The sequence below is a fragment of the Aotus nancymaae genome, unplaced genomic scaffold, assembly GCF_030222135.1.
Source record: "Aotus nancymaae isolate 86718 unplaced genomic scaffold, 86718_ANA_hifiasm-v0.15.2.pri h1tg000014l, whole genome shotgun sequence".
Classification (NCBI taxonomy): domain Eukaryota; kingdom Metazoa; phylum Chordata; class Mammalia; order Primates; family Aotidae; genus Aotus; species Aotus nancymaae.
Genome location: NW_026988425.1, coordinates 106,517,066 through 106,542,800, shown reverse-complemented (window position 1 = coordinate 106,542,800; position 25,735 = coordinate 106,517,066). Strand labels below are relative to the sequence as shown.

Genomic DNA, 25,735 nt, shown 5'->3' with positions numbered 1-25,735 from the left:
GGGAACAAAGAATGAAAATGGAAACAAGTAGTTTTCTTAACGATGAGACAAATTAGAGCAAAAACAATCAGAGATAAAGCACACTCAATGTTTAATTTAGAGTAAATTGTAAAGTCTCATTGTGTCTCACTGTGGTTAATCTTAACTGATTAAAATACTCCTATTGGTAAATTCCTGAACCATAACAATGGAGAAAATTCTGATATTTTTTGCACTATAAGAGTAAAAGTGCAAAACAATTCTGTATATATCTCTTCAGGAAAAATAAAATGGTTTCCCACAAAAGACCAAAACTAAGCTGGCTTCAGATTTTTTTCATCATATCATAAAACAGAGTCAAGGGAGAAATATTTAAATGATCAGGAGAGAGTGTTATGGTTCTATTAAAAAAAAAAACCATGAAAGCCATTTTTGTGAATCAAGGCAAAGTACATCCTTAGATATATATATGAGTGATCAGAATGTATGTTATTTGTATGCTAATATGCATGAAGAAGTATCCAATTGACCAAGATATGTAAAATATAATCAAAGACGCAAAGTTGCCTATGACTTTAAAAACAGGACAATGATAGACTGGATAAAGAAAATGTGGCACTGGATAAAGAAAATGTGGCACATATACACCATGGAATACTATGCAGCCATAAAAACAATGAGTTCATGTCCTTTGCAGGGACATTGATAAAGTTGGAAACCATCATTCTCAGCAAATTGACACCAGAACAGAAAACCAAACATTGCATGTTCTCACTCATAAGTGAGTGTTGAGAACATGCAATAAGACACATGGACATAGGGAGGGGAACATCACACACTGGGGCCTGTTAGGGGGTAGGGGGCTAGGGGAGGGATTGCAGGGGGTGGGGGGATAGGTAGGATAGCATTAGGAGAAATACCTAATATAGATCACAGGGTGATGGATGCAGCAAACCACTATGGCACGTGTATATCTATGCAACAAACCTGTACATTCTACATATGTACCCCAGAACTTAAAGTATAATAATAATAAAAAGAATTAAAAGGGGAATGTTATAAGCAGTAAAACAAGTTTTAAAAGCCAAGAGACCAAATTATTTTTGTATCTGTTAAAAAAATGGAACAATATAAAAATTTACCTCTGAAAATCAGTAATAAGCTTTTTTTTTCTTTTAAAATCACCCTCCTGCTTCCATGATTGGCATTACCAATCAATTATGGACCTCTTTACTGCTGAGCTCTTAGGAAAACTCAGAATTCTTCTGAGTATAGTGTTCCGTGCCATAATTATCAATGAATTGGAATTGGACTTTGAGATAAAAGTTTTTGACGCTGCAAAGTTAAAGAACAAAACTTTTTAAGCTAGAGAAGACAATTCAATGGGTATTCTTTCTTTAAAAGTTTAACAGATCAGGTGCAGCTGCTCATGCCTGTAATCCCAGCACTTTGGGAGGCCGAGGCTGGTGGATCATGAGGTCAAGAGATTGAGACCATCCTGGCCAACATGGTAAAACCTTGTATCTACTAAAAATACAAAAAATATTAGCTGGGCGTGGTGGTGGGCGCCTGTAGTCGCTGCTACTCAGGAAGCTAAGGCAGGAGAATCGTTTGAACCCAGGAAGTGGAGGTTGCAGCAAGCTGAGATCAGGGCCACTGCATTCCAGCCTGGCAACAGAGTGAGACTTCATCTCAAAATAAATAAATAAATAAAAAAGTTTAACAAATGAGATCATCAAAAGATGACAAAAAGTTTAACAAATGAGATCATCAAAAGATGATAATTGGAAAGATTTGGAAAAACTTTTGGTTAAGCCTGATATATTGTGAAGTATTCATTATTGTGAATGCAGGTATATGTTCTCATAAATACATAAAAAGATCTGCTTGTAAAGAGGAAGTTATGAGGCTGGAGTACATGTGGACAGACTGGAAGGCAATATGTAAATCTGAAAATATTACTGATGGTTACCAATGACTATTTAGTTTTTACTTTTTAATGTTATTTCTATAATTTAGAAAGGTAGAGAAGAAAGTACTGTATGATTTAAGATAGACCATTAATTTTTATACGTTTCATAACACTAATTTAGAATTAAATTTAATGTAATAAATTGTGGAGTCAATAGGACTCATGACCTGTTCTGTTCCTATTTCTAATTCAGACGAGACCATTAGTCCTCTATTCAATGAAGCCTCTTGCCTGAATAATTTACTCCTATGTGCCACATTCTATTTTAACTTGAAACAATAAAAGTGAAGCCAAGTCACAGATTCTCAGGCCCAAACAGTGGGATAGGGACACTGAGATTCCCATAATTTTTGCAATATTAGTTATCTTGAGAATATCAATATTAGTCTCAAAAGTAAAAAAAAAAAAAAACAGTAGATTAAAAGTACATTTTTAAAATGAACTCAATACTTTAAATTTAATTCATTTAAACCAATTTTTGCCAAGTCAGATGCTAATAGCCTCCAATCCAATTATCTCACAGATCTGTCTACCTGTAACAGCCTAATGCCAAGTGGAAGATTTTAACAGAAAAAAACAAGGCATTTTATGGGAAGATAGAAATTGAAGAAAAGGATAAAAGTGATTAAGTCATCTAGTGATGGACATGGTTCTGGAGAATTTACCTTACCTAATTACATAAAATTCAGCCACCCAGCACAGCCTAAATTTTCCCTTAATTGGCTGTCACAGTTTTTAAACTGTAACTGGCAAACTTAATTTACACTTGGGTTAGAAAAATCTTAGAAGTAAAAGATGAATAAATGTAGCCATGGCGACCACTATCAGCATAAATGATCACAATATCATCTACCATCATTTAAAGACACTTAAAATCAAAGAACAAACCTATTTTCCCAGGCAACTTTAAAATAAGAATATCACTACACTTTCGGTCTATCATTGTCAATATCTCAGAAATGAAGAATCCTGCTTTAGCTCTAAGATTATCCTTTATAATCCTGTATTATAAATGAAGACATTTAAAGGACAAAATTAATTACTAAGGTATCTTGAAAGAAATAATACAGTATCTTAGTTGTGGGTCAAGCTCCTTAACTTCTATTGTGTGTTTGAGCCATTTTTCACCTTTAGGTCTATTTGTTGTAACAGTCTATAGTATTTATCTAACAGACCTGGCATTCAACCCAAGCCAAAAAGAAAGCCTTCTGTTAGGTGTGCTCCAGCTGGGACAATGCATCTAGTGCAGGCTCAAGTCCATTTCCAGGGTTTGTTTCTCTTTCAGCCTCTCCTTCCATACCCTCGTTTTTGGCTCTAAAATAGTCTTATTTCTCTTTATCCCATTTTCACCAGACTGCCATGTTTTCAAAGATTCAATTGCTTGTTTTTCTTATCAGTACCACAACAGTAATTAGACTTTTCCCAATAATTAAACCTAAACAAAATAAGGTTACTTTTGTTTTCTTTTAAAAATTTTAATATGTATTTGAAATATATTATACATCTGTAAGACACATATATTTTAAATACATACTTATATTTATATCTAATTTTTAAACAAGGCAAATACATATATACATGTATGAACCTGGTACTCTGATATCTCTTAAATCAAACAGAAAATAAATCAAATAACTTAAATCACAAATAGAATTTTTAAGAAAAAACTTTTAGAATTTTCAAACATTTAAAATAATTTAGGGAACTTACATATGAAAAACAAGAACATACATGATAGTTAATATAAAGATAAAAGGAAGAGTCTTCTAGGAATAAGGAGAAAATAACCAGGCCAGGAGAGATATAACTGTTGTATCTGGACACTGTGTTAAAAACTGAGAGCTTCTAGATGATAAGAGCAAAAAAGAAAATGTTAAAAAAAAAAAAAGATAGCAGAGATCTTACTAGATAATAAAAGAGAACAAGCTAGTAATTCAGGAGATAGACACATTTTCCAGAAATTAAAATAAAAAATCATTATCATATGACTATGACATTAAGCACTGTGTAATATAAGGAAAAATATCTTTGCCTAAAGTTTTGAAAAAGAATCAAATTTATTTTAATTTTTAGTACAATCATACATTTTATAGCTTTACTGTTTCCATCATTTAATTTAGCCTAATTAATTAATCAATGCAATTATTTAAATAAATTAAGTTAATTTCTCTTTGAACTATTTTAATGCTATATTCAGAAATAATCTAATGGTTTTTAAATAGTAGGAGCATTAAATGATATGCCATAAAAGTAATAATTTATTGCTATTATTCTTTTATTTTTGAAAGCAAAACACTTGTAAAGAGAAAATATAAATGACAAATTTTATGTGTAACAAAAGAAAAACATGATACAAACCTGAAATTATAAGAATCCAAAAGTCACTATTAAAAAATCATGTATGTGATTTACAACATTCTGAACTTTCTCAACTTCTAATAAAATAATGAAAAAGTCATAATCTGAAAATCGTTAATATATACTTTCCAAGAAAGGGGCTGAGTGAGAAAGCTCATCATATATGCTAGAAATGGAGAAGCATAAAGAAAATTACTGCAAATGCAACTTTAGGCACAATTTTAGTCTGTGTTTTGATTAATAAAAATTTTCCAACTTTTCCCAATTACTGATATTACTGTATTTTCCTCAGAAGCAGAATACATCATAATAAAACTGTATTTTATTTCAAAAAACTAGATAGATGGGTTAAAGGTTATACATTTGAGCTGTCTGCTTTTAAAATTTGTTTGAGAACATTTTTAAATTTGAAATGCAGTTGCTAATCTTAGTTTCCTTTTATTATTTTCATAAATTTAATATTCAAGACTTTCTTTTCTACTCTACATGCTGTTACATAAATCTATTGTTTACTTCATATAACAGAACCTCAAATATAAATGAGATGTTCTTCACTTTTATTTTGAGACTTACAATTAAAAAGGGATTCTATATTTACTAATTTTTGAACTGAAAGAGAATTTGATCTAATAAATTAAAATGACATCTCAAGACTGAAATTTTATTGTTCCTTAATAGTACATACCTGAAAACCAAATTACTTAAGCGAGAATCTATGTCATTGTTTTTCACCATTCCCCAAAAGTACAAGCATTCATTAATGGGAATTCAATTAGAGGTTGTGATTTCATCATCATCTCTTCTTCATTATTATCATCATCATCACTATCAACCATTGTTTGGCACACAGTAGGCCCTCAAATGTTTACTGAACGAAGAAGTAAATCAACAAATATTTACCTACTGTGTTCCAACAACTATGCATTATATATACACTTCATGTTTACTTCACATGTATGTTTCATGTCTACTCTTCACTGCAACCTTGCTATTTAGGAATTATAATCCTTCTTTACAGGTGAGGAAAGGGTACATGGGCTTAATTCAAAAATAATATCACACAGCTAAGATTGACAGAACTAGGTTTCATACTTTTTTTCTGATTTCAAATTTTATTACTTTTCCACTAAGCCTGCTACAAAAAGTATTAAGGTACTTACAGTAATTACTCAATTCGGTTAAACAACATTCTGTCAAGTGTAAGGCACAATGATGGTGCTCTGGAGGACAGAAAAATGAACAGACATAGGCTCTGTCCTCAAGGAATCTATAATCTACTAGAAAACAAGTTGTTTGGGCAACTACTGATGTTTTTAAGGTGGAAGTCAGAATGGGGTAAGAGTAAGAGTACAACAGTATAGGGTACTTGTAAGGCATGAGTAAGGGAGCAAATGGATCTAGGGATAGTTTCTTAATAAAAAGGAATTGGAACTAGGTGTTGAAGAATACATACAACTTGACAGGTTATATTTTTGGTAGAGGGAACAGCAAAAACAAAAGTAAGTAGGTAGGAAGACACTGGCATTCACTCATTCCTTCATTCTTTTATTCACTTATTAACTACTATAAATAACAGGCATAAAGAAAGTTGGTCAAGTTCCCTGCCTAAAAGAGTATATATTCTAAAGTGAACAAAGTGAGATACTAGAAAAACGTAAATAAATAAAACTTTTCAGACAGTAATAAGAATTATGAATGAATTAAAGCAGTGTTTTTGACTGAGTGGTCAAAAAAATAAATTGCTTAATCAAAAGACACAGAAGTATGTGTCTTCTGTTAGTTAATTCACTATATGGAAAAAAATCAAAGAGTAGTATGCACGAATTAGATACTCATTTGTTATTTGACCCACCAATATTTCTTTAAAAAATATTTAATAACTTTTATTATAAACAATAGTAACAACAATAAAATTGGCATAATCAGAATAAATACAGCTACTATAAAACATTATGCACCTATTTAAAAAATGAGTTGGATCTTTCTTTTTACTCACCTCAAGTAATGGCTATGACACATTGTTAAAATAAACAGCAAGTTGCAAAATCATATGCATAATATGATAGCTGAGGGAAAACAACTTAATTATATCAAGTGTTGTGAAGGTATAGGGAATGAATACTTTAAAAAACTGTTGTTAGAACATAAATTGATATACTTCATTGTAGAGAATTTGCCAGTATCTATCAGTGCTAAAAATGCTCATATCATGTGATTCAATATTTAAAAAAATAAAACACTCTAAAGGAGTCTATGTACTCTGCATTTTAAGAACATTTTATCTAAGATTTCCTTTAGGTTAAAACACATTTTTTTAAATTAAATATATTTGTATACTAACCTTTTGAAGAAAACAGGAATGCTTTCTCTTCTTTCAACCTGCTATTCCCCATTCTGCTCTTCCTCTAACCCCTGACTCACTATTTCTTCCGGTGAGATATTTGGGGATTTTAGTCCCAAATAGCTCTTTGTTTTCAATAAACCACAATTTTATGAACTTCACTACATGCTTTATTGATTTATTTGCTCATCAAGCTATGTCCCTCTCAATTCATTTTGTTTTGCCAAAGGACAAGCTTAAATATTCATTTTACAGAATACGTGAATGATTATCTTTCTGAGTCTCAGCATGTTTGTAAAGTCTTACTCTACATTCATGCTTAAATGCTAATGTAACTGGCTATAAGAATTTAGGTTCAAAATCAATTCCTTCAGAATCTGAAATTTTGTCCCACTTAGATTATCTTTTTGGTAAGTCTTATAAAATTTTTATTTCCATTTCTTTTTTTTTCTTTGTAGATTAACTTAGATTTTTTTCTTTATCATTAGTGTTCTCAAAATTTGCCTTTTTATGTTTAGACTAATTTATTCCTTTGATAAATATTTATTGAGCACCTACTATGTAGCAAGCAGTGTTCTGTGTGCTAGAGATAGGTCATTGAACACAATAAACAAACGTGTCTTTTGTTACTTATCCACTGGTTACTTGTAATTGGAGTTATATTTCACTCTGAAAATATTTTATAATAACTGCTGTGATTATTTCTTCTCTTCCACCTTTTCTGTTCTATGTGCTTAGAATGCTTAGAAAATAGATACACTGTGCATTCTTGATGCTTTTTCTATATAATATAAACTTTCTGTCATTTTAAATATCTGTTTTTTTCTCCAAACTGGAGAAAACTTTGACTTGCTACTCATCAGTTGTGTCTATTTTGCCATTAAGCCAATTAATGAGATCTTTAAATTTCTACCACTATATTTAAATTACAAAGTTACCTATTTTCTTCACATAATGCCTTACTTTTTATAGAAATTATATCCTTTCTTCAATATCAATTAAAGTTTTAAAATACTTTGTATTTAGTCAAATGACATTTTCAGGTAGAAAGTCTATTTGTTGAATTTGGTGACTTTTCCTTATAGGGGTAGATTTTCTCAGTCAATTCTTGCTTGTCTGGTCATCTTTGTGTTCCTGCATCACAGTTTTATTGTCTAAAATCTAGAAAGTTTTACTATCTAGAATCTAAAAGGAACTCAAACAATTGAACAAGCAAAAAACAAATACCCCATTAAAAATCGGCAAAAGTCATGAACAGACACCTGGATGTCACAGCTTTCTAAGGAACTAACTCGTCAGGCCTCAAAGCCTACACTCATCACTTTATCATGACAGCAAATTGTAACATTCCATGGCTCAGCACAATTGGAGAAGAAAAGGGAGGCTGACTGGTTCTCAGGCTCAGAAAACAATTACACTACTACTGAACCCAATGTTCCAGAAACTGTGCCTGACTTAAATTCACTTGCTTTGAGCTTAGAGCTCCCTAGAGATCACACCCACATCTCCTATGGGATTCTGCTTTCTTTTGTGATGTGCCTTTTCTACAGTGTTCTTCTGCATGAAGCAAATCCATGTTATCTTCCTTAATTATTCCTGTCATGAATTATTTTTTATTACATAAGTAAGATTTAGAATATAAAAATATATTTTAGGCTATCTTAAAAGACTTGTAGAAAATACATGCATTTGTTTAGCTATCAACCTTTACTCAACTACTTTCTTTTCACACTCCATTAATTCAGTAAGAAAAAAGTATTTTCTAAAAATTGGTTACTTTTATCTAAAACATGGAAAGCTGAAAGTATTGAACATGTCTTGATGAAATAATCATGGAGAAGGCAAGAAAAACAAGTTAGTTTTATTTTGTTTTTACCCATATTCATTGTTAAGCTATTGTCTCTTAGATTCAAACCATTCTTCCTATTTCACCTATAGGGCTGAGACTCTGGAAACCACAGTTCTGTTGTCAGCTAAATTATTATTAGGCTACCAAAAGGGGGCAGCAGAGAGAGATATTAGAAGGCTAGAAGATGAAGAAAGGATACTTTCCTTCTAGGCTGTTTCCTGTTCCTGTTTTGTTTCCTATTCTCAGCATAACTGAACAGTGCTTCACCCCGATAGTAGCTAGTTGTTCCAATAGTACAACTGATTCTAGTTTGCATTTTTTTCAACAACCATAGAACCAACACTGTTCTGCCCCCTCACAGATGCCAGGTAATGCCAACTGGTGCCCCCTACTCAAAGGTGTGGGTCCTAGCACACAGCACTTCGTGGCATTCCTGAGGCAGCATCACAACTCAGCAACACACTTTCCTCGGAAGTTTGTCTTAGCTCATTGAGTCCTTCATCAAAGCTTCTAAACTTTAATAACCCTAGCCTCTTCCTTTTACTCCCCAGCATTAGAGATGCTCTGTGAAAAATGTAGTGTTCTCTTTTTTCAGGTTTTCAATTCCTGGCTGACACTTATTTTTATTAAATTCTCTTGTTAAAACAATTGGGGTTTCTATCACCTAACTAGACTCTGAAAAATATACTTCCCTATCTATATTGGCTGCTTTGTATGCCCAACAAGACTCCTGTTTTAATGTCAAAACCATTAATTTTATTAGATGTGAAAGTGATCATCATCTATTATTTATATATTTTACTAAAATATTTTAAAATATGGCTAAAGAAAAACAGATATGAGTCTTCTTCTTCTTGCTTGTAATTTCAAAGCAGTTCAAGATGACTTTGAAAAGGAAAGTAAGCATTTCCAAAAGATTTTTCTCCAAACAAGTTTTTCTGAAACTGCAAAGAACCAGAATCCTCACTGTATGTCTTTGGAAATTTTTTCATTCCAGTACACTAATTAATTATGGGTTACTTCTCTATGCAGACCTTCAAACCTGTTAGTGTCAAACATGGATGCTATCAATTGATGTATATTTGTGCCCAGGTATTGATATTTCTTCAACTCTTGGCCTAAATTATATAACTTCTTTTAAACATGTAGTGCAAGAAAGCAAAAAATATTTATTAAGTTTACATTTTGTCTTGTAGAAAATCAATGAATGGATGACTGTTAGTAGTCAGAACAATGGACAGCATGAAAGCAGAAGAGACCTCAGTAGAGATTACAAGAGCTGGAATTCATCTGCTGCCCTAAGATTAAACATTTAAATCCAAACACATACATTTTGTGGCAGCTCACTATCAGCAAGTAGCCACACCACCAGTTTCAATAATCAAAAACTCCAGATGAAAAGATAACAGAACATAAATGGAACCTGGACTTTTTCAACAGCTGACTTATTAGGAAGTACCAAGTGAATGCCTATTTTGAGACCAAGACCACTTTTCACCAAAAGTCTGACTTTTAACATTAATGTATCATTCAGCTTCTTTTTTATAACTGTCTTATGGTAAAAACAAACAAAGGATACAATACTCTGGACTGGAATTGTGCCAAACTCACATCTTAATTCAGGAAGAATTGACATTCCCATCTGACAATACAGTACAGTTCACAGATTTTCAAATCAACTTATTTGCACACTGAGATAGATGAAAAATCCAGTTTGCCATTCTTGAGCATTGTCATTCACATCTCAATCCCCTAAAGACTCCATTCAGGGTCTCAGAATCAAATGTAGCCCTAAAGTGTTTGGGGGAAGGCCCTCAAATACTTGGTTCCATTTTTTGATATCCATTCTCTGTCCATGTAGCCCATTCTGGTATGGTAGTTCTCGGCAACAATCACATAAAAAAATATTTTTGAGGCTGCCTTTGGTACAGTGTGCCTAAGGATACCATGCAAATATTGTTTACCATGGTCTTACAGCTTCCTGCTGAGAGGACCCTTGCCTAGGTTCTTAGAATTTCTCTGGTCTCTCTCATTTACTCTTCTTTTTAATCCTTGCTTAATTTTCTGAAAGGAAATACAGGAGACCTTGCAAACTACTTTTGCATTCTGCTTTGGATATACTTTCAATGAAGCATTAAATTTGTATCTGGCCACTAGACAATGAGGCATATAAATAGATGAAAAAATGAATCTCAAACATATTATCCAGTCATGCACTTTACCTTTTTTTAACCTCAACTTCTTGGGGAATTAATAAGGTGTATATCATCATCCTCAATTTCAGTGAGAAAGCAGAGTCTAAAGAAGCTGTAGCATTTTGTTTCAGAACAAAGATTGATTAAAGTAGAGCTAAAACTATAGCATATTTTCAGATACTTAATCTCAAGAAAATGCTATCTCTCATCAAAAACTGTTCTTAAAATTCAAATGAAAATACATTTATTCACTGGAGAAATATTTTTTGAGTACCTATTATGTTTTCTTAGTGTAGTGGTGGTGGGCTAGTGAGAGAAACAGACAGGTAATACTTAAATAAGAATGAATCACTAAACTGAAAATAGTTGAAACCACAGGCAGAGAGTTTAGCTGAAATAAATTCAGCTGACCTAACTTTTTTTTTCAATAAAAATCACTGATTTATATTAGAACTAAATGTACATATTTTACTACTATTTTTACTCACCACTATTGCTTATATCCCACTCCATTCCTTAGATTCACTTTTCCTTTTGCTGGAGTCCATCCTTTTGTAGTTCTCTCAGCAAGAATCTGTAAGAGGTAAATTCTATTAGTCTTTGTGCAAAACTTAGTTTCATTCTCTCTTTTGAATAATAACTTTGTTTTGTATAATCTCAGGTTGAGTTTTTTCCTCAGCATTTAAAAATTTTATTCTGTTACCTCCTAGCATATATTGTCAGTAATGAAAACATCTACAGTCAGTTTAATTATTGCTACTTTGTAGGAAATCTTTAAAACAATTCATACATAGTTAGATTCTATCATATTGCACCTAGAGCCAAACCATGTGCACTTGTGTAATTCTTGCCCTTTGCAAACGAATACAGCTAAGAAAGCAAGTGAGGGCTGGAAACCAGGCCATGGGTCACTCACTCAAATCATAAAATTAAAGAACAGCATCTGCCAGAGGGCACTGTTTTCTACTTCACATAAAGGTGTCATATAGAGTAGTGATGATATTATAATGCATACAGAGTTGAATTTATTTTTACTAGCATTTTTATTACTTGGATCACTATATGAGAATTTATCTTCCTTCAGCTCAGAAGAAATTCTCATTAATTCTTCAAATCCTGTCTCTTTTCCATTGTTACTTTTCTTATGTGAATATATATCAGGAATATGTTGGAACTCCTCGACCTCTCTTCTGATCCATGTCTTTAACTTAACTCTCACTTTTTTTAAGCTCTCAATGTTTTTTCTAGGTCTTGCTATTCATTATCTCTTTAGCTATGTTCACTTGTTAATTTTAAAATGACCATAATTTTCAATGCCAGGATTTCTAATTGGCTCTTTTTCTGCTAATCCTGTTATTGAGTCTCATTTATCTGTTTGCATTTCATAATTCCTTTTTCTTTTTTAAAACTTATTTCCATATCCCTTTTAGGATTTTTTAAATACCTATTTTACAAATCTTTTTTGAAAGATTGCTTTAATTTTTGTATTTCTTCAGATAATTCACTTGTTTATTGAGTTTACTGGCTCTATTTCATAAAATTTGACTTTCACTTTCCTGGGTTAGTGTTTTTCCTCTCTCCAGTCCATTACCATGGTAAAGTAGCATTTAGATACTTTAAATATGTATTTTAAAATATTTTTTCCAGCATTGCTATCTGGAGGGTGTTGAGGGAGTGGTTATTAACATACTGATTGGCAATACCATTTTAAGTAGTAGTTTCAAATACACATTTCCAATGTGTTATTTGTTAAACCAAGAAGCAGTCCTAGGATATTTCATAGATTTTGCTTGCAACATTAGCATTTAGAATTTTGTTTTACAAGGCCAGTTTTTCTAATTACACAGTCCAAAGAGTAGCAAACTATGACCTGTAGATCTAATCCAACCTGCTGCTTTTTTTTCTTTATGGTCTTTGGACTAAAAATTTTTACATTTTTAAGTGATTGCTTAAGAAATATAGAATAATATGCAACAAAGACAATTTGTGACCCATGAAGCCTAAAATTTTTACTGTTTGGCCCTCACAGAAAAAGTTTGCTGATGCTTGACATATAGGTTGTCTACAGATACCATCCCAATTATTTTTATTTTCTGATTATTTTTGATAGATTTTTAAAGATTGACTTTGGTCCAATTAAAATCCTACTAAGTTATTTTGTGGATATCAACAAACTAATTCTAAAGTTTATATGGAGAGTCAAAAGACCCACAACAGCCAACACAATACCAAACAAAGCCAAAACAAAGCCACCACAGCCAAAACGAAGTTGGAACACTGACATCACTTAACTGCAAGACTTTAAATCTACAGTAATCAAGATAATCAAGTATTTGCAAAAAACAGACAAATACAACAAGGGAACATGCTAGAAAACCAAGGAAAAAAAACCCACATAGATATATTCAGCTAAGCAAATACAGTAAAGGGGCAAAGGCAATAAAATGGAGTCAAGATAGACTTTCAACAAATGGTGCTGTAACAACTGGATATTCACATGAAAAAAAGGAATCTAGACATAGACTTTATATGCCTTACTTAAAGTAACTTAAAATGCATCACCTATGTAAATGTTAACACAAAAGCATAAAACTTGTAGGAGATGACATAAGAGAAATCTTTCATCACGTTGGGTATGGTGATTGCTTTTTAGGTACAACACCAAAGCCATGATCCATGAAAAAAATAATCGATAAGCTAGACTTCATTAAAATTAAAAATTTCTGCTCTGAAAATGACACTGTCAAAAGAAGAAAAAGAGAAACCACAGACTGGAAAAAACATTTGTAAAAGACTCATCTGAAAAAGGCCTGTTATCCAAAACATAAAAAGAACTTAAAACTCAACAGTAAGAAAATGACCAAATTAAAAAATGGGCAAAAGATCTGAACAGACACTTCACCAATGAAGATACAGATGGCAAATAAGTATTTACAAAGATTCTTCATATCATGTATCATCAGGGAAATGCAAATTCAAACCACAGTGACATACCACTACACAAGTACTGAAGTGGTTAAAATCCAGAATACTGACAATACCAAATGCTGACAAAGAAATGGAATAACAGGAACTCATATTCATTGCTAGTGGGAATACAAAATGGTACAGCTGCTTCGAAAGACAATTTAGTGGCTTCTTACAAAACTAAATATAGTCTTCCTATATTACATAGCAGTTGTGCTTCTTGATATTTACCCAAAGGAATCAAAAACTTCTGTCTACACAAAAGCCTGCACATGGATGTTTACAGCAGCTTTATTCAAAATTGCCACAACTCGGAAGCAACAAAGATATCCTTCAGCAAGTGAATGGGAAAATAAACTATAGCATATCGAGACAATTGTATATTATTCAGTACTACAAAGAAATGAGCTATCAAGCCATGAAAGGAAGTGGAGAAAACTTAAAATGCATATTACTAAATGAAAGAATCCAATCTTCAAAGGATACATACTGCATGATTCTAGCTATGTGACATGGAAAAGGCAAAACTATATAGACAGCAAAAGGGTCAGTGATTTTCAGGGTTGGCAGGAGGGAGAGATGAATAGTTAGAGCACAGGTGATTTTTAAGGCAGTGAAATTACTCTGTTGAATGGTGGGTATCTGTCATTACACATTTTTTCAAACGCATAGAATGTACATACCAAGAGTAAATACTAACGTAAACTATGGACTTTGGGAGATAATGATGTGTCAGTGTGGGCTCAATTGTAACTAATATACCACTCTTTTGTGAGATGTTGAAATGGGTGAGGCTATGCATGTGTGGAGCTAGGTGTACATTAGAAGTCTCAGTACCTTTGAAGCAGGATATTTCCCTGACACCTTCATGAGACTTGTGACGGGGTGCCTTGTTCACTCAGCCTACCACTCTCAACTCCTTACGGGAAGGAGCATGTGAGCAAACAAGTGCAGGAATGGGAGCAAGCGCTTTTGGGAACTGGCAGAAACAAATTCCATTTACTCAGCTCACCGCGCTCGACCTCATGTGGGAGCGAGCAAATAGGTAAGAGAGTATGGGATCCAGCTGGCTGCTTTTGGGCACCAGCAGGAGTGAACTCTGTGTAGGCCCTGTGGCAGCATCCAGGCAGGGATGCCTGGGACTCTTGAAGCCCCAGAGGGCATGTGTCACAGCTTTATTTTAGCTCTGCCATCTATGGATGGCTTAAGTGTTAACAGCTTAGTGGGCCCTTTGCCTTTTTGCATGAGATGGCTGCCCTCCGCCAGTGAGGGCAAAGGGACACTGTGACAGCCTTTTGTATCCACACTCATGACTCCCAAGCTCTTGTCCAGTATCCAGGAAAAATGAGGTCACTCAAACAAATTGAAGGATGGTAGATGCTGGGGATTTTATTGCCAACGAAAGTGGCTCTCAGTAGGAAGGGGAGCTGAAAAGGGGACAGGGCAGGTAGGTAATCTTCCCCTGAAGTCCAGCTGAAAAGGGGATGAGGCAGGTGGGTAATCTTCCCCTGATGTCCAGCTGTCTCTTCTGGACTTCAGGCCAGATTCTTCTCCAAAGTTAAACTGTCAAGATGTCCCTCTGAAGTCAAGCTGCTTCTCTCCAAAGTCCAGCTATAGTCTCATCTTATAATAAATGGGTATTAGATTTTATCAAGTGCTTTTTCTGTATCTATTGATATCATTCTAATGATTTTACTTTAAAAATCTTGAGTGGGGCCGGGCGCGGTGGCTCAAGCCTGTAATCCCAGCACTTTGGGAGGCCGAGGTGGGTGGATCACGAGGTCAAGAGATCGAGACCATCCTGGTCAACATGGTGAAACCCCGTCTCTACTAATACAAAAAAAAAACTAGCTGGGCATGGTGGCGCGTGCCTGTAATCCCAGCTACTCAGGAGGCTGAGGCAGGAGAATTGCCTGAACCCAGGAGGCGGAGGTTGCAGTGAGCCGAGATCGCGCCATTGCACTCCAGCATGGGTAACGAGCGAAACTCCGTCTCAAAAAAAAAAAAAAAAATCTTGAGTGAAGCTCACAAATTTACCTTTTACATAAGAATCTCAGATTCACATGGTCCAATGACAACATTGTGAGATGTTTCACAATGTTCATGGGTATACATATTGGTTTCAGGGATTATGCATTTGAGAACCATCAACCTACATTTTCCCGAAGTGTTAATAACTGATTCAAATCAATTGAGCATTCATAGCTGTCCATTGCAGAGCCATATGTTAATGTCAGTTATCTTCTGTGTTAGTCCAATATAAATATCATACATATGTTTCTCAGACAAAAAAAAATGAGAAAATAATTTACTTTGTTTTTCACTGTTTCTATGTTACTGAAATTCCAAACTGTTTTTCATTTCTTGGTGTAGCAATGTTAGGCTGATGAGAGAAACAGAAAATCACTGATTGAAAAAAAAGTGAGTTGTTAAATTAAAAACCTTTGGAAACCATAGAAAAGAGAATTCCAGTTGAAGTAAATTTACCAGATGAAAGCTAACATTCTTTTAGATAAAATACATGAGTTCTATATCATAATTTTTTTAAGAAACCAAATATTCATTTGTCCCTAAGGATAGTTTGGGTAACTGGCTAGTTCATAAAAATGCTTTTAATTCGATGTGGTAGAGCCCTAGGATATATTTATCTCTCAGTCTTATTCTAGGCATTAAAAACTATAGACAAATTTTGGTCCAGACAGAAAATTTGTATCTACTTTCTAACATAAAGGTGCAAAAGGAGCTTCAAAAATTATTTACAGAACTATTTTCCAAGTAATGTGGAGGCTATAGGTGAAGTTCATTTAATTATAAGAAAACCATCCATTATTGCCATCTTGACTCTTTCTAGAGGCAGGGGTCTAGTAGATTTTGCCAGAAGAGCTCATGAAAGCATTTTTTTCTTTTTTTACTTTATACTTGAAGTTTGGGTAAACTGTAGAAAAATGTGATTTATATTTTCATTAAATCTTTTTTATAACAGCTTTATTGATATATAATTTATTCATTCATTTAAAGTACACAATTAGTTTTTAGTACATTCACAAGATTGTTTAACCATCGCCATAATTTTAGTACATTTTCATTACTACTGAAAGGAACTCTACCCCTATTAGCATCACTACACATTTCTGCCCAAGCCCTAGGCAACCACTAATTTACTTTATCTCCATAGATTTCCTTATCATTGGCATGTCACACAATGGAATTATGCACCATGCAATCCTTTGGACTAGCTGCTTTCACTTAACACAGTGTTTTAGTTTATCAGTACTACTGCATGTATCAATTAGTAAGTGATTTCCTTTATGGCCAAATAATATTTCACTATATATTTAGAATAAAGTAAACGAGATTAATATTTGAATGAAAATAAGAGCTTCCAAAAAAATTTTCAATGGTTTCTTCTTCATTGGCATTATAACTGATATGGTTATCAAATTATGTACAAGATATATACTTAACATATATTTAATATATTTAATAAGTATATTAATTGAACTAAATTAAAATATAGGGTAATTCATGAAACCAACCACAAATGTAGTTACTAATGTGGAGGAGTAGTGAGCCTTGATAAAAGTGTGAACATTTCTACAAGTAGTAAGGAAAGAAATAAGGTATATGCAACATTTTTCTGTCTATATAGAAAATAACACTCTCATTAAAGTCATCTTTAAATGTGTCACTAGTTGTAACATCTTTTTAACTTTTAGGTTTGGGGTACATGCGCAGGTTTGTTATATAGGTAAACTTGTGTCATGGGTTTTGGTATACGGATTATTTAATCACCCAGGTTCTAAGCCTAGTACCCAAGAGTTATCTTTTTGATCTTCTTCCTCCTCTGACCCCCACCCTCAGGTAGGTCCCAGGGTCTGTTGTTCCCCTCTTTGTGTCCATGAATTCTCATCATTTAGCTCCCACTATCAAGTGAGAACATGTGGAATTTGGTTTTCTGTTCCTGTGTTAGTTTGCTGAGAATAATGGCCTCCAGCTCCATCCATGTTCTTTATGATCTCATTCTTTTTTATGGCTGCATAGCATTTCATGGTGTATATGTACCACATTTTCTTACCATTAATGGGCATTTAGATTGGTTCCATGTCTTTGTCATTGTGAATATGCTGCAGTGAACATACTTGTGCATGTGTCTTTACGACAGAACAATTTATATTCTTTTGGGTATATCCTCAGTAATGGGATTGCTGGATCAAATGCTATTTCTGTTTTTAGCTCTTTGAGAAATTGCCACATTACTTTCCACAATCGTTGAACTAATCTACACTCCCACCAACAGTGAATAAGTGTTCTGTTATCACCACAACCTTGCTGCCATCCGTTTTTGTTAAACGTATTAATAATGCCATTCTGACTGGTGTAAAATGGAATCTCATTGTTGTTTTGATTTGCATTTCTCTAATGATCAATGATACTAAGCTTTTTTATATATGCTTGTTGGCCACACATATGTCTTTCAAAAAGTGTCTGTTCTGTAACATCTTAAACATTCCAGCTTTGCCAGACCAAAGGGCCCTCACATTCAGTGAACAAAGCAATGAGCTGCTAGGTTTCTAGGTAAGAAATAGTTAAAACCCTTGAGGTTAAGTATATACTAATGAAACAGTAAACATTTCAATTCTTATAATTGAGGTATAAACTATTCACCTCTTTGTGCTTATCATCATTTACAATTACAATTTGGCTTGATGAGTATTCAGATGCTTCCTGAATTTAAAAATCACTATAGCAGTTATAGATTAATTTTTACACTTTTGTTTTATATATAGTAAAATTCACTCAAGTATAATCATAATAGTATATATATATATGAAAAGAAACATTTTTCTGTGATTATTACTTATGTCAAGGTTAGCTTGCCATTAAGACTACTTTTACAAGTTTGCATATCCAGTGGATTCTCATTATTTGCAGTAGCTACATTTTAGAAAGTCTCCATGAATGCTGAATTCGTGAACACTGAAGCACTGCTTCTAGGCTAAATATAGGGTTAGGTTCCTACCAGCCTCCAATAACAACACTTTCCTTGACAGATAAATACTCACCTTGTATTATGTGTGTTTCTGCTTAAAGACTCCTTATTTAATATATATTGTTGATTCACTAACATTAAACTCAGGAAAATAACACTATAACTCATGCCTGAATAAAGCTTATCCAACCCAAGTATTTTCTCCATAAGGCATATCATAGCCTTCTAGCCCTTAGGAACACTAGGCTTAGGAGCCAGTTTAGACACAAAATTGCCAAGAAAAAAACACAAAAATGCAAAAACTACGCTACTAGCTGTCCTGTGAAAAGACCACTTGTTTACAGTATAAAAGCTGAAAAAAAAGCAAAATATAACCTTGTTTCATCTCAGTTAGGAATATGCACATGAAGCAACTCAAATTTTTTGCTGCTCTCCACCTGCCTATAAACAATGAGGAAAGTGCTGAAAAAATGTGATTTTAGGATCATAAAAATTTTAGTGAGTAGGTAAAATTCACAAATAAGGAATCTGTGAATAATGAAGATTGAATGTATTTAAGTTAGAGAACAAGTCCACACAAGATCAGAAACTAGATGTGACATTTCATATTTCAGCAATACATATCTGGGTTGATAGGGAAATCTTGTAATTTTAGGAGAAAGAAAGCTGAACAGAGATTTTAGCAGTTAGCTTTTTTGGAATCCTGGATATAAAGTTTCTATATTTGACTTGGTAAGTATAATATCTTCATACAATTATAATGTCAAGATTTTTTATAAACCCACCTCCCCATTCCTCAGGGACTTTTGCCATCATCCTATATTTTTTTCCAGTTTTCTTAGGTTTAATTACATTTGTCCTGTTGATAAACATGGAAGACAACAGCAGTCCATGAACCTACTGAAGTCAGGTGCCAACTTTTGAATTTACATCCAAATTTTATATTCCTGGAGAAAGGGTCCATGGATTTCACAATATTTTCAAAGAAGCTTAAAAACCAATGAAAATGCTTTAAAAAGGAGATGAAGAGTAAGAAGAAAAGAAAATGAAATTCAAGGGAATAGTGCCATTTAAGGAGCAAAGGAGGGGGAATAGTAAAGGAGACATGAGGAGGAAGCAATCTAGTGATGACACTGAAGACAAGGAAGCAGGAGAGTCTTAAAAGGTAAAAATGAAAAATTAGCTACTCAGGAGGCTGAGGCGGGGGGATCCCCTTGAGCCCAGGAATGTGAGGCTGCAGTTAGCCATGATTGTGCGACTGCACTCCAGCCTGGGCAACAGAGCAAGACCTTGTCTCAGAAAAAAAAAAAAAAAAGAGGCAGAAGTCACCAATGGTGTATCAAGAGCAGCAAAAGGCTAAGAAAGATAAGGAGTGAAAGTGATCATGGAGAACTCAGATGAGAGCAGTATTAGTGGAGCAGTGAGAGTAGAAGCCAGTTTTCAAAACTGAAATAATGACTGGGAGAGACTGTGAAGGAAAGAGAGAGAAGACAGTAGTTGAGAGAAGCTGTTGTTGGGAAGTAATGTAAGTCCCCTGAGGATAAGGAGCCAGTGGATGAGGAGAAGATGGCGATAGAGCTAGATAAAAATACACATCAAGCGTTGACTCTGAGTCAGATGCCCTGCAGTATATTAAGTGGAACAGTTTTGAACACACAAACAAGATGCTTACTCCTGTGGATTTTTTAGGCTGAGGACTGGTTTGTAAACCCTGCTTTCTCATAAAACCATATACCTGAGCTTCACCTCAGAGATTCTGTTAGCCAAAGATGGGGCATCAGTGTCAGCTTTGTATAAAAGCATCCCAGGTCATTCTAATGTGCAGCTTGAGTTGAGATCCACAGTTCTAAAGACGGATGGTTTTATGAATATACTACAGAGCCACGTAGCCAGCCTGGAATTGGGCACCACCCTCATCCCTTTAAACAGGAATGAAAGATGTCAGCATTAGCATGGAGTGGAGGGAAAGTTAGAATTTAACAGAATCACCCCATGTAGTGGCCTCTATTCCCTCTGTGAAGTTAAAAATAAAATCATCTGCTGACACTGAGCAATGGAGGGAAACAGGAAAGGGATGAGAGTCTGGACTGATTACCACAAAGAGTGAGAGATAAAATTGCCACAATCAGTTCAATTTGAGGATCCTGCTGAAGTTAGAAATCTTAAATTTGTAGAGGAACTGATTTGTATATATGCCTGACTTTCTGTCATGTATGAGAGAAATGTGTATGTTTTATCTTATCAACATAATTGTGGATTCATTCTTATTTGTGTTTTAATCCCTGAGCTCATGATAATACTAATATGCAGAGACTCAATACCTAGCATAAAAACGCCTGGAACCCAATGCCAGTCACAATCTACTGTGTTCCCACTGTGGCATTTAGTTCTGAAGTGTACTGCCACAACAGCCTCTTCTGAACTTTACACATATTTAAGTCACTTGTGATGGAGATGGGACTTTTAGTTCATTGACCGAATTTGCTATCACTTTAATTCTCTGTGATAAGACATGCCTACTCTGTGCCAACATGCCTCTCAGCATGTAAAGGGCTGGGCAACTTTGGTGTATTGGGTATTACTGGAGAGATGAATATCATTTAAGAAAGAGCCTAATGTTTTCTTTCCTAAAACTGCCCTCAAGAGGTAAATGTAAATAAACTTAATGTGTCTGAAGATAATTCTGAGATAGATGCAATGCATTATAAATGGTCTCGATTGGCTTTCTTTCATAGACAAGAAAAAGTTTTCTATGATGATTTAAAAGGGGGAATAGAAGAACAATAATTTGCCCAAATAAGATCTGTAATAAGCTTAAGATGCTGAAAATCAAGTCAACCCACATCTACTGAAAATTTAAAGGTCTTTCTGCAAAGATCATGTAACATACTAGATATGGGTATTAAAAGTTAGCCAACCATGCATGGCTGAAGAAAATACATGTGCGCAATGACCAGAATAATGGCATTTCCTCAGTGATACACCATTTTCTATTCTTCCTTTCACAAATGAGAAGACTGAATCTCAGAAGGGTAAGATTTTGTCCAAGGCACAGCTTATTCATCAACAAAAATGCACTGGGTGCCTATTTTGTCTAGAAACATTGTCAGGGGAGAAGAAAATGAACAAAATGAAGTTCTCTATATGCTCCGAGAGCACTTATTGTGAGAGGGTACTTGGCAGTCCAGTGTTCTAATACACCACAAAACAAGAACTAGTCATGAGGGAGTTCGTCACAAAGACACTTCTTCAGTTTCCATCAATAACAGCAGAGTTATGATCCATTTAGATGCACACTAAAATACATGTTGAAAAAAGAAAAGAGTCTATAAAAACAAAGAGTCTTGTAAATATATACTAAATCCTTTCTAGGGGGCACACAGTAGGGAATTCTAAGTCTGAGAAAAATGGAAGAAAAGGCACAACATAAGAAAGAAGAAATATGATTTTGCAGGCCAATCAATTAGCGTGGCTGGAGAGGAAGGACTTTTGTTGAGAAGTAATACAAGGGGCAACTGAAAACAGGGTGGGGCTAGACTTTTGTAAATACTTGAGTCTGAGACTGTGACCATTTTACTCTACTCCCTGGACAATAAAAGAAAAGCACTAGAGTATTCCACAAGCATAAACCATGATGAGACGGGTATTTCAGGAAGGCTGCTCTGGCTGTGTGGAGGATGAACTGGAGTCAGGGGAGAAAGAAAAGGAGACCAGTAAAGGCGACACCACCACAGTGTTGGTGAGCTATTATGAGAGTCTACAAAGGCTAACAAAGGTGATCATGGGAAGAAAAAAGAAGTATTTGGAGAAATTCACAGTGAAAAAGAATGACCTGGATTTGGTGCTAAAAAAATATGAGAAAGAGAAACAAAGGATAAGGAGGATTTGGAGATGCAGAGCTGAGACAGTGAAAGATGATGTCACTAACAGAAATCATGGGTTCAAGAGTTTCTACTGGAGGAATTTGGGACACATGGAATTTAGGTGTCTCTTAACTAGCAAATGGAAATATTCTAAGGGGGAGTTGGAGATTAAGAACTAATCCCAGAAGAAGAAGGAAATGTTTAAGAGCTCTAGATACTATGTGGGAATTAATGTATTTGAAACTGATAGCTGAAGTCACAGAAACAGGTAGCTGAGTTAGTCAGGCTAGAAAATACATAAAGAAACTGCAATCAGAGTGAACAGGCAACCTACAGAATGGGATAAAATTTTTGCAGTTTACCCACCTGACAAAGGGCTAATATCCAGAATCTACAAATAACTGAAACAAATTTACAGGGAAAAAAACATCAAAAAGTGGGCAAAGGATATGAACAGATACTTCTCAAAAGGAGACATTTATGCAGCCAACAAGCATATGAAAAAAGCTCATCATCACTGGTCATTAGAGCAATGCAAATCAAAACCACATTGAGATACCACCTTAGGCCAGGTAGAATAGTGATCATTAAAAAGTCAGGAGACAACAGATGCTGGAGAGGATGTGGAGAAATAGGAATGCTTTACACTGTTGGTGGGAGTGTAAATTAGTTCAACCATTGTGGAAGACAGTGTGGTGATTCCTCAAGGATCTAGAAATAGAAATATCATTTGACCCAGCAACCCCATTACTGGGCATATACCCAAAGGATTATAAATCATTCTATTATAAAGACACATGCACACATGTTTATTGCCATGCTGTTTTGATTACTGTACCCTTGTAGCACAGTTTGAAATCAGGTAGCATGATGCCTCCAGCTTTTTTTGTTTGTTTGTTGTTCGTAATTGTCTTCGTTATGCAGGCTCTTTTTTGGTTCCATGTGAAATTTAAAGCTGTTTTTTTTCCAATTCTGTGAAGAAAAACAATGGTAGCTTGATGGGGATAACACTGAATCTATAGATTACATTGGGCAGTATGGCCATTTTCATGATATTGATTCTTCCTAACCATGAGCATGGAATGTTTTTCTATCTGTTTGTGTTCTCTCTTATTTCCTTGAGCAGTGGTTTGTAATTTTCCTTTAGAGGTCCTTCACATCCCTTTAAGTTGTATTCCTAGGTTTTTAATTCTCATGGTAGCAATTGTGAATGGGAGTTCACTCATGATTTGGCTCTCTGTCTGTTATTGGTGTATAAGAATTATTGTGATATTTGCACATGGATTTTGTATACTGGGCCTTTGCTAAAGTTGTTTATCAGTTTAGGGAGCTTTTGGGCTGAGATGATAGGGTCTTCTAAATATACAATCATATCATCTACAAATAGAGACAATTTGACTTCCTCTTTTCTTATTTGAATAAGCTTTTTTTTTTTCTTGCCTGCTTGCTCTAGTCAGAACTTTGAATGTATGTTGAACAGGAGTGGTGAGAGAAGGCATCCTTGTCTTGTGGTGGTTTTCACACAGAATGCTTCCAGTTTTTGCCCATTCAGTATAATACTGGCTGTGGGTTTGTCATAAATTGCTCTTATTATTTTGAGATATGTTTCATCAATATCTAGTTTATTGAGAGTTTTTAGCATAAAGAGCTGTTGAATTTTGTTGAAGGCCTTCTCTGCATCTACTGAAATAATCATGTGGGTTTTGTCTTTGATACTGTTAATGTGATGGATTACATTGACTGATTTGCTTATGTTGAACCAGCCTTGCATCCCAAGGATGAAGCTGACTGAATCATGATGTATAAGCCTTTTTATGTGCTGTTGGATTTGGTTTGCTAGTATTTTATTGAGGATTTTCACATCGATGTTCATCAGGCATATTGGCTTGACATTTTCTTTTTTAATTATGTCTCTACCAGGTTTTTTTTATCAGGATGATGTTGGTCTCATACAATGAGTTGGAGAAGATTTCTATTGTTTGGACTAGTTTCAGAAGAAATGATACTAGCTCCCCTTTGTACCTCTGGTAGAATTCGGCTATGAAACAGTCTGGTCCTAGACTTTTTTTGGTTGATAGGCTATTAATTGCTGCCTCAATTTCAGAACTTGTTATTGGTCTGCTCAGGGAACTGACTTCTTTCTGGTTTAGTCTTGGGAGGGTGTAAGTGTCCAGGAATTTATCCATTTATTCTGGATTATCTGGTTTATTTGCATAGAGGTATTTATAGTATTCTCTGATGGTAGTTTGCATTTCTATGGAATTGGTGGTGAAATGGCCTTTATCATTTTGTTTGCATCTATTTGATTCTTCTCTCTTTTCTTATTAATCTGGCTAATGGTCTATCTATTTTGTTGAACTTTTCAAAAAACCAGCTCCTGGATTCATTGATTTTTTTGAAAGGTTTTTTGTGTGTCTACCTCCTTCAGTGCTGCTCTGATCCTAGTTATTTCTTGTCTTCTACTAGCTTTTGAATTTGTTTGACCTTGCTCCTCTAGTTCTTTTCATCGTGGCATTAGGGTGTCGATTTTACATCTTTCCTCACTTCTCTTGTGGGCATTTAGTGCTATAAATTTTCCTCTAGACACTGCTTTAAATGTGTCCCTGAGATTTTGGTACATTGTGTCTCCATTCTCATTGGTTTCAAAGAGTATCTTTATTTCTTCCTTCATTTCATTATTTATCTAGTAGTCCTTTAGGAGCAGGTTGTTCAGTTTCCATGTAGCTGTGTGGTTTTGAGTGAGTTTCTTAATCCTGAATTCTAATTTGATTGCACTGTGGTCTAAGAGACTGGTTGTCATGATTTCCATTCTTCTGCATTTGCTGAGGAGTGTTTTACTTTCAACTATGTGGTCAATTTTACAATAAGTGTGATGTGGTGCTGAGAAGAATGTATATTCTATTGATTTGGAGTGAAAAGTTCTGTAGATATCTGTTAGATCTGCTTGGTCCAGAGCTGAGTTTAAGTCCTGAATATCCTTGTTAATTTTCTGTCTCGTTGATCTGTCTGATATTGACAGTGGGGTGTTAAAGTCTCCCACTATTATTGTGTGGGAGTCTACGTCTCCTTGTAGTTCTCTAAGAACCTGCTTTATGAATCTGGGTGCTCCTGCATTGGGGGCATATATATTTAGGACAGTTAGCTCATCTTGTTGCACTGATACCTTTATCATTATATAATGTCCCTTCTTCGCCTCTTTTGATCTTTGTTGGTTTAAGGTC

The 25,735-nt window shown here is 34.5% G+C and overlaps 1 long non-coding RNA gene across 1 annotated transcript in view; it reads right to left on the bottom strand.

Annotated features, from left to right (window-relative positions):
* The window catches only part of LOC105729386 (uncharacterized), a 306,201-nt gene that overhangs the window by 128,597 nt on the left and 151,869 nt on the right, over nt 1-25,735 (bottom strand). The window contains exon 3 of the long non-coding RNA XR_001110236.1: nt 11,183-11,268. This is a non-coding gene — a long non-coding RNA (uncharacterized LOC105729386). The remainder of the gene's footprint in view (nt 1-11,182; nt 11,269-25,735) is intronic.